The following is a 10,460-nucleotide window of genomic DNA, read 5'->3' as shown; positions in this document are numbered from 1 at the left end:
ATATACGTTGCATAGTAGTATAGAGGCTGATTTTCCTATCGAAAGGCCCACATGTACTTTTTTAAAAATTATTATTTCAACTAAGTATTGCAGACGCTCTTGTTTTCCCTTCAGTTTTGTCTTTAACTCTCAGATTAGCAGAGGTCATAGATGTGTCTTATCAAATAAATAAATAAAGGATATTGTTGCAAAAAGTTGTCTGTGTCTAAATTAAAATAATGCAGAAGAGTTTTGGGAATCATGGTTCATAATACTGTGATTTTCAGTTCAGACCACACCAGTTTGCACTTTCATCAGTTGCAGTATTAGAACATTATTGTTCTGTATTTATCAGGATATAATATTTTAAGAGTATCACTCAAACAAAAATCAGCTTTTAACTTCTACTACTACTACTTTAGTCATAAGTCTGATAATAATAATGTGACAAACTGGAATGGCTCTCAGGAGGGGGGCATGCATCCTCCATGGCCCAACAGCCCCCTTTAATTCAATCAAGCTGAGTCCAATATCAAATTAAACATTTAAATCGGCTAGATCTGAGTTTTTATTTCAATAACAACTCAGACAAACCACCAACCAATGGACACAAATGATCACATAACCTCCTTGGCGGAGACTACAACAATAATAATAGTAAACTATGTTTATATAGCAGCCTTCATGCACAAATTTATTGATAACATTAAAATAAATCAGGAATAATTAAAGTATACAGTATAAACATAACCGCAACAACAGTAATGATCATTACCATGCACTTTCACCACCATCTTCCTGTTAATTGCACTCTCCTATCAGACTGAGCAGTAGTGTATATAATCAGGACATGGCTGGAATAATGTTAACAGATTCTACACTCACAAAATACAAACGAAACAGTTTTGCAAGTTGAAGGGTGAAAGAGTTGAGACATTTGTTCTGTGTATATATATATCCCATATTTTGAACACACATTTGTTAAAGGAGCAATATGTAAGAATAGAATCCATACTCAAAACAAATAGAGGTCAGCATATCAATAAAGTAACTGCCGCTGGTTAGTATGCTTACTTTAGATATCTCTGCAGCACAAAACACAGACGTCATAATGTCAAAACTGTTCTTTCTAAACATTCTGTTGATAATTTTAGTTACTTTTTCAATGTTTTTAACTAAACATCTTACATATTGCACCTTTAAAATCTGTGTCAGTGAGCACTCCTCCTTTGCCAAGATAATCCATCCACCTGACAGGCGTGTTTTACTAAGATGGTAATTAACACAGCATAATTATTGCACAGGTGTTCTTTAGACTGGTCTCAATGAAAGGCCACTGTAAAATGTGCAGTTTTAACTCACAACACAAACACAAAGCCACAGATGTTGCAAGCGTTGAGGGAGCGTGCAGTTGGCTGTAGGAATGTCCTCCAGACCTGTTGCCTGTTAATTGAATGCTCATTTTGTCACACCACATGAGGCAAATGTTAGTCTCACCAGATATTGACCCCCAACCCAAATTCTCTGAAAAGATATTGGAGATGGCTCAGTTGTGGTGAAATTAACATTCAATTCACAGGCAACAGCATTGCTGCAGCCTGTGAATTGAACTTGTGACATCTGTGGCTTTGTGCTGTGTGAAAAGAATGCACATTTTAGAGTGGCCTTTTATTGTGTCCTGGCCAAAGAACAGCTGTGCACTAATTATGCTGTTTAATTATCTTGATATGCCACACCTGTCAGGTGAAGTGATTATTTTGGGGAAAGGAGAAATGCTCACTTACACAGATTTTAACAAATTGGTGCCAAAAATTGAAGAGAAATAAGTGTTTTTTATGCATAAAAAGTCTGAAATCTCTTATTTTAATTCATAAAAAATAGAAGCAAAGATAAGGTTATAGACCAGTCTTTATATATATAATTTGTTTCCGTAAATGTTTGAGACACCTTACAGTGTGTCTTCATTGTGAAACGCTCAAATTGTCACATTAAACACTGTCAAACAGTTTCTTTAATTTTTAGAAGCACATTGCCATCCTGCCTCTTTTCACTTGATGGAAAAGGGTGAACAACCCTGTTGAAAACAAGACTAAAGTAGGTTTTTCACTCACTTCACTTAGGCAATACTGCCCTCTGAAGACCAAACCTGACAATTACAAAGAAAGGGAAACCAGGCTGTGTAAATGTGGCTGCTTGGTGCAGCTTTACCTCCTCTGTGTTTCTCAGTGAAACTGGCTGATGGAGTGTTTGCTTAGTCTGGATCAGAAAAGTCAAACAGCCGCCTCCTGAGCACATGACCTGCAGCTCGCCAAGACACATGAGGTCAGATTTGTAAAGATAAGACAACCAGGGGAATCCCGCTGAGCTGACCCTGTGTGAAATATAAAGCTGCATTCCATTTCACACAGAACAAAGTTAGATCAAACGTATAGGCTGAAGGGTCATAGTCATAATTTGCATGTGGTTTTCATTAGTTTTAATGATTCTGTCTAAGGCTGTACAGTAAAAGCTAAGAGGAGCAGCCTTTTACACACTCTGTGCCAAAGTAAGTGTAATGTTTAATTTGTCCATGTCAGCGTAGAGTTAAAAAATACTGGTTGTAAATAATTTTCTCTGGATTTATACAGTCAGGAACACATGTGAATGGTCCTCTGAGGGACCATGCTTTAAGTTCTGGACAATCACACACCCTACTGTCAGAACACGTCTTTCAAGACACACCCCTTGGCCTTCAGTGAAATTCCTAACATGGAGTATGAAAATGTTAAATGTTAGGCCTACCTGTAGTGTATTTAGTACATAGACAGTATTGTACTGTATGTCTGCAGTCCACAAGATCCACCCTTTCCTGTTTTACTTTACAAAGACACATACAGGACGTACATTCAGTAGAATAGTGAATCTATTTCAGATGATTTATGCATGAAAAGGGGCACTGCATCCTAGACTGAACTGAATTGATACTTCCCTTAGACTTCCTCTGTAATAAACGCAGTGTTGGAGCTTACATAGCCTCCTGTGCTCTGTCTTCCTTCCAGCCTCATGTGGGCTGGGCTGAAGAGGAAGTGAGAGGACATATTTGGACATGTTTTTTTGTTTTTCAGTCGTATATTTTTGCTAATTTATTTCCTGTGCTCTCAAAGGCCTTGGCAACACCAAAAACCTATCCAAGCACTGAGTGAAGAGCAGCATGGATCTTCACTGTGCTGCTCCAACAGGGGGCAATGGCAGTTCACAGTTCTGTCTGTCTGTCTGTCTGTCTGTCTGTATGTATGCATGTACTGTATGTGTAGGGTTAGGGTTAGGAAGTACCTCTTCTGTCACTAATGGGTAACCTGATGGTGGTTCTTGACAGTAGTGGAATGTAATGACTACATTGACACAAGTACTGCATTTAAGTACAAATCTGAGGTAAGTGTGCTACACCTGATTTCTTTTTTTAACTTGTACTCCACCACAGTTGAGAGTAATTACATCTACTTTTCACTCCATGGTATTATTTTGACAGTCTAGTTACTTGTTAGTCTAGTTACAAATTAAAGGTGCTGTCAGTGTTGTCAGAGCTAACTCTTTGTCCTCTCTACGTCACCACACTTCCACGACTCCTTTCTTTTTTTCGAGGCAGCTCGCTTTGCCTCTTTCTTTTCTTCAAGGATTTTTCTTCGCTCTGCATGTTTGGTAGTATAAGCCGTCACCAGGAGTGCTGGAATTGGTAGTTTTCCCTGTTCCACCATTGCTGGAGGATCCTGCTCTGTGTGTGTCAGGACCACCTCTCTATTGAGTTCTCTGTCCTGATTGGATAAAATGGTCAGGGATACAAGGAGATTTCTTATAATTGACGCACTCCGCATGCAGTCTGCTTGTGCAGTCATTGTGCATGATCGGAGTCTTCCACAAGCCTCAGTGCAAATATGTCGCTAAAGCTGATAGAAGAAGAAGAATGGAAAAGAATGACAGTAGTGAGTACTAACAATAGCCATGTCTGATGTTGATGTTCATTATGAAAATGTTCAGGGTTTTCTAACCTGAGTGAGATGTGTACACAGCCACAGAGCCAATGAACAAGTGAGCCACAGTGGCAGCAACAGACTCATCCAGCGGTAATATCAGCACAAAGCACACACCTGCAGCAGTAACCGTCACATTCAGTAGCCCTTTTTGGACTGAGGTACATTTGTTAACAGAGTTGTTGATTGATGTTTTTCTTAGGTCATAAAGGCCCAAGGGGAGTGAAGTGGGTCACGAATGCATGTACTCAAAAAAACGGAGGATTAATGCACATTTTGTGCTTTAGTAAGTATTTACAGCAGCAGGATGGTGTATATGGGATTGAGTCAAAGTTCATGGCGATGAAGGAACAGGTCACCTTGGGCAGCAGTCAGACTCATTGATGTGTTTTTAATAGTTATTAGACACAACAACTTTAAAGCCTTGGTCATCAACAGGTGATCCTCAGAGTCACTTTAGGGGGGCGCCAAATTATTGTTTGGTAATATTTTGAAAGGAATCCAAAATTATCATTTAAGATACATTTACAATAAACCACATTAACAACATTGATGATAGTCTACTTGTGATTCCTTGTGCAGTCATGTGAGCAAGCAAACCTAATGATTCCATATAAATCACTGAGCGGCACCTATCCATCACTTAGACATAGCCATGATTCAACTGCTGCTGACTTGTTTGAATATGTATCTACAGGGTGGCCTACTTGTTACTGTAGGCCCAGGTTAATATGCAGCAGATTTTTGCAATATATGTAGTAAGGGCTCCCTGCTCTGCGTCTATCAGTAAGGGGTCCTTGGTCTGAAAGTAGTTAGAGACCCCTGCTCTAAATCCTTATGGAAGGGTGCATTGGATCTTGACTCTGACAAAATTTCTGTCCTCAGACTCTCACCAAGGTCTGGGGACAGAAACTTTGATAAAAGAAGTACAAGTGATATATATTTGGGTACGTACACAATACTTGTAAGGATCTATTTGAGCACTTTCATGGAATTTAAAATAGTATAGAATAAGTGTGTGTGTGTGTGTGTGTGTGTGTATACAGTATATCCACACACACACACACACACACACACACACACACACACACACACACACACACACACACACTGTCCTTTTTAATCTATCAACTACAGAAAAACAGATTCAAGTCAACTACACTATATACTACTATATGTTACTCCATTTTACACATTAAAGTGTGTTAACAGGTCTTAGGGAGTACTACTGTATAAGTGTAAAAAGTAGTATCAAGCCATTTGTGGATCCAGAGGATGCTGGATGTAATTTGATAAATTGCCTACAGTGATGTCACTCACAGTTGCATTGTGGGTAATTTAGGCACAAGGTTTTGAAAAAGAAGAGTAATTAGTGAAATAAAAAAGGTGATATCTCTGTTCTGCTGTATCAATTCTTAACAATTGTTTTGATGAGTCCAACAGTGTTATAGGAGTGTAATGATAGTACAGTTGGCGTACATTACCCACAATGCAACTTAGCCACTTATAGACATAACTGGTGGCAATTTATCAGAATACATGCAACTTCCTCTGGAGCAACAAAAGGCTTATACTACCTAGTACAGCCGTACTAAATATGTACATTTGGGGCTATTATAATTACTTTTGAGACTGATTCATTACTTACACATGATATCACAGAGGTCCAACATGGGCCACAGATGCTATTTCATCTCTTCCCGCAGGGATTCTGAAACCTGTAATTTCATTAAACTCCTGCGCAGCTGCAGTAAAAACATGCTGGCTGTTAAACCACAGCCCTGCTCCAGCTTATGGTATGGCTACTGATCATGGTTTCAACTATTCACACACAATCTCATCATTTCAAAATAAGAGCATGCTGCTGGTCACATGTCATAAGCCTGTATGCTCACCTAGCCTACTGCTGTCCCATTACAAACCATAAAGTGACTAAAAATCTTCTAAACTCGCTTACTGTACATATCTTAATGACAGATGGAAACAGTGATTCAATATGATTAACACTTACAATCAAACACCAATGCAAATCACACTGTGGTAAGTCCACACATCGGATGTGTGTATGTGTGTAAATCCTCTTTGGATCCACATTGGTCTCTGTAGTGTCACATTCTGTGGTAAAGCTAGCCACCATTTATAAAGGCCGCCCTGACACTCCCACCACTCCCTCTGCCAACCAGTGGGAGGACTGTCACCAACCAGTCAGGGCTTCACTCTCTTCACTTTCTCCTTGCAAAGTGGCATTCATCACTGTCTGCCTGCAGCTGAAAGAGAAAGGTAAGGCCCTGTCATCACTTCTTTACTGCATGAGCTGTTATGTGATGGGATTTTATGGAGGGTAAGTCTGCCTTATTTGATCTGTTCAGGCTCAGATCATGTTTTGTGATAATTTTGAAATCATACTCATCAATATCAAAGTGGTGCAGATAGTGTAAGAAAAGCATTAGTTTGTTCTTTTTAAGAGAATATAGCTGGTCTCTGTTCTTGCTGGTGGTTGTTAGTTAGTTAGGTGGTTGTTGTTTCATTTACCACTTAATCTGCAGCTGTATACATGGTATTTGTGCATTCCTGTATCATCGCTGTTTTTTAGTCGCCTTTTCCAAACTTGATGTTACCCATGGAATGAGTTTGGTTTGGCCAGAAGGGACCAGCCATCAGGACAATGAGAAGACAAGCTAAATATACAGTATAACTGCATACATGCACCTCTGTGATTATGGGTCACCAAGGTCTTCTGCCTCAGCGCAGCGCACCAGCCTCTCTCTGGGTTATGCTGTTCGCTAAGTCTGTAGCCTGAAATAACTTGGTCTTCCATCCTAATTACTGTATGTACAACTCTTGAATGAACTGGAAATGTTGGAGAAGGTATGTGGGCTGGTGTTCAAGATAGTCAAGGCAGAAGGCAGAGATGTTAGTTTCATTTATAAAGATCAATTCATTGGGAAATGCCAAAAAAGTATAAGCTTCAGAGGAAGTCATCCAATTATCTGTAATCAAGAGCTTTTACATGACAGCTAAACCACTTGGCTGACTGTAGTTTGTTCTGCTTTGAATAGGAACTATTCATGCCTTTAAAAATGTTACATACTGTATGAGGAAAAACAATGTATCCATTACAAAAAAGAACGTTATGAATTTTCAGCTTAACTTCATTCATAAGCAAAATATCTGCCCTTACTCAGTTCAGACACAGCTTTTTATGTTCTGGTAAGATTATATTAAAATAAAAAAATAAATTTTTTACATATATACAACAGCTATGTCGTGACTCAGTTACTCAAGATCATCTACAGGCCTTGTGAGCAGTTTTGAGTCAGAAAAACAACCATTTAAAATCTAAAATGAAAGCAGCTTATTAAGACCCATATTTCTATGTGTGTTGTTAGATCTCTTGCGGCTGTAGTAATTATTAGGACAGGGATTGATGGTCGGATGAAAAAAGCACAGGACTTTCATTCAGCAGACTGCTGTCAGTGACCACTGTGAAACCAGACATAACTTCTTCCTACATAGTGAAGTTATGTCACATACAGAAGTTACAGAAGTATCGTAGTGAGTTTTCCTAATCCCAACCAAAGAGTTTAAGTGCCTAAACCTATCGTATAATTTTCCTGTCTAAACTCAACCAAACTGCGACCGTACGACAGAGGTGTGTCACTGTTACGCTGCAACGATCATGTTGTTTTAGGAACGTTGATATATGCTGTTTTGGGAGCCGCTGACAACAGACCCATTCAGTCGTTTGAGTATGAGGATGTGCTGGCAGTTTTTCCTTTCTACAAACTACACCCGTGCAGAACCATGTTACCGTGCAGAAGAAAGCATGCATCACCACTAGCTAACTTACAGCAGCTTTAACGCGAGGAAGGTTACACTCCAAACATATCTGATGTTTCTGTCTCTTTAGTCACGAGTCATGTTAAATCACATGATTCATGTGCATCATGATTTATTCACTTAATCTATTTCCATTGCAATTGGTCACATGTGTTGTTATTGATACCCTGACTTTTCCACCTCAGTCAAGCATAAAAACTTTTGCGACATTTCAACTTTTTTTTCCCAATTCCTGTGTTTTTTTTTTGTTGTTTCTGGTTAAAATTTCTAGAGATTTCACACAGGTATTTTTCAGTGTGTGTTTTGTACATAAAACGCAGGTTGATGGAAAGACAACCATTATCCAAAGCATTCATTACTGATTTTTAATGCATTATACCTACTTCCAAATAGGCACTGGGGTCCTTTCAAAAGTTGATCACAGAGAACACTGTGTCTTATTTTTTAGTTATATTAGCAATGCATGGTAATAAACTGGGAGCCTTGTGAATCAATCTGCACCCTTTAACTGTACAATGATAATGAACACACTGCATGGCAACAGAAATCTTGTAATGGAAAGTCAATGCAAATTGATTTTCATACCATAGTAGAATGAATTCAAAGCAATGTCTACAAAGTTGTTAAACAATATTTAAAATGTAACATAAAACACAACGTGCTTTGGGAAATGATCAGTAGGTATGTAAAGTATCTGTACATTACAGTTAACTGTCTACATGCAAAAACACTGGTCTTTTAAAGAAGGCATTTAATTAAATTTCACACCAGTAGTCTAACCACACTGACAAACAATATCCTGCTTGACCCCACATCTCATAAATATTGTAATGACCAAATAACATTCTCAGCCATCAGATGTAGTAGTGGGATCTTATTATAAATATAGGGCAGTACAGAGATTGCTCTCTGCAGTCGGCTCTGTTTCGTAAACCAACCGAAGGTGCTGAGCAATCCCAACAACATCTGCGCACAAGGAATGTTCTGTGAGGCTGAAGCCAGTGGAGGCCGTTGATGTGGTTGGTATACTGCACTTCTGGTTTGCCAAATGTAGAGTGAGGTTTGGAGGAATTCAGGTTCACTACCCACCTATCCACACTGTGTGTATGTAATGACTAACATGTTTTAACATGAAAGAGTGTGGCACTGAGGAAGGATGTATAGATGGGTCTAAGGAAGGAAAAAAATCAGTGTATGTTTGAGGATCCTGGTCGAGACACTTTTAGAAAAGGTGCAACATTTCAAACATCCGACAGTAGCTCACTGTCTCAGTGATATATATAGTGACCTCAGAGTCTTGAGGTTTGAGCTGGATATCAATGGAAATCCAGATCATAAACTAGGGATATCTGTGGATGGTGTTTACATATTGCACAATTGTAATGGCCTAGTGTCAGCCAATTCAATTATTTGCATCCGTATCTGTAATCTGCATGGACGAAGCTTACATGAGGGAAAAGTGGAACCAAAGTTGTTAATTTAAGCCTGAAATTAATATGGATTGATTCATGCTTATATTAGAAAACTATTTACAGAATAGCCGTAGAATTGAGGTTCATAAGAGTAAGAAAACTATTTACAGATTAAAGTTCATTATAAAAGTTATTTGTTATCTATAGTAATTTAACCAATGAGGATTTTCCTTCCCTCCCTTCCTTTTCCTTCCCTATCATGAGGACAGATATTGACACATTTTGCTCAGATGATACTTGTACTTGTGAAAAGTACACTAACTGTACTGGATACTAGTTTAAGCCGAGGACTAGCTGACACATTTATTTTTAAGAGTAGAAATCCTGTTTTCCCGTTTTTCATCCAATACCTACAGATAACTGTATTGGCATAAAGCCATGGCGGGATTCCTTTATAACATCTACAAAACTTAGAGTATGCCTGGAGCCATAAAGCTGGAGACAACTTCCTGAATAGCCAAGTTAGTCTGACCCAGTGATGGGCCACACTGCCAATTATACTCAGTCCACATACAACGATGAATTAGGGGCCAGAGGGAATCCAGATCTGATATTCAGTGCAAAGGTGCCCATGACATAGGCCTGGGCTCAGCCAACTGTATGACTATAACTGGCCCTATTGTGGCCCAGTACTGGACACCCATGTTCTGGCTACCAGATCTGGATCACCACATAATTCATCATTGCAGAAGACAATGCAAAGAAATAGCGTAACGTCACTGTCCAGTCAAAACCACGTAACTCCAAACTTGGTGTATACATTTTGATAAAACTGAGGGAGAGAGTGCTCTTTTATGAGTTGAGACAATTCTCCTATTTCATCAGCCTAACAAAACATTTACAAAGTCATGGAATCATATGAAATGTGCATTACTACTTTGCACCTCATGTAAATACTGTAAATATCTTATTTAGTTTATTTTGTCTATTTTATTCTATCTGTATTTGATTTGTATTTATCTTTTCCAAGTACTGACTTGTTTTAATGTGCTGACTTGTTTTGTGTCTGTGTACAACTACGTGCCATAAATTCCCTCCCAGGGACAAATAAAGTATTTTGAATTGAATTGAATTGAATTACCACAGAGCTGGTAAGAAAAGAGCTCATGAAAAGTTGAAATTTTGGAGATGAGTTTTGACTGGACAAACTAATAAAACTGAC

Source organism: Pagrus pagrus, assembly GCF_965226575.1.
Source record: "Pagrus pagrus genome assembly, chromosome: 20".
NCBI lineage: Eukaryota > Metazoa > Chordata > Actinopteri > Spariformes > Sparidae > Pagrus > Pagrus pagrus.
This window is presented reverse-complemented; position numbering follows the sequence as displayed.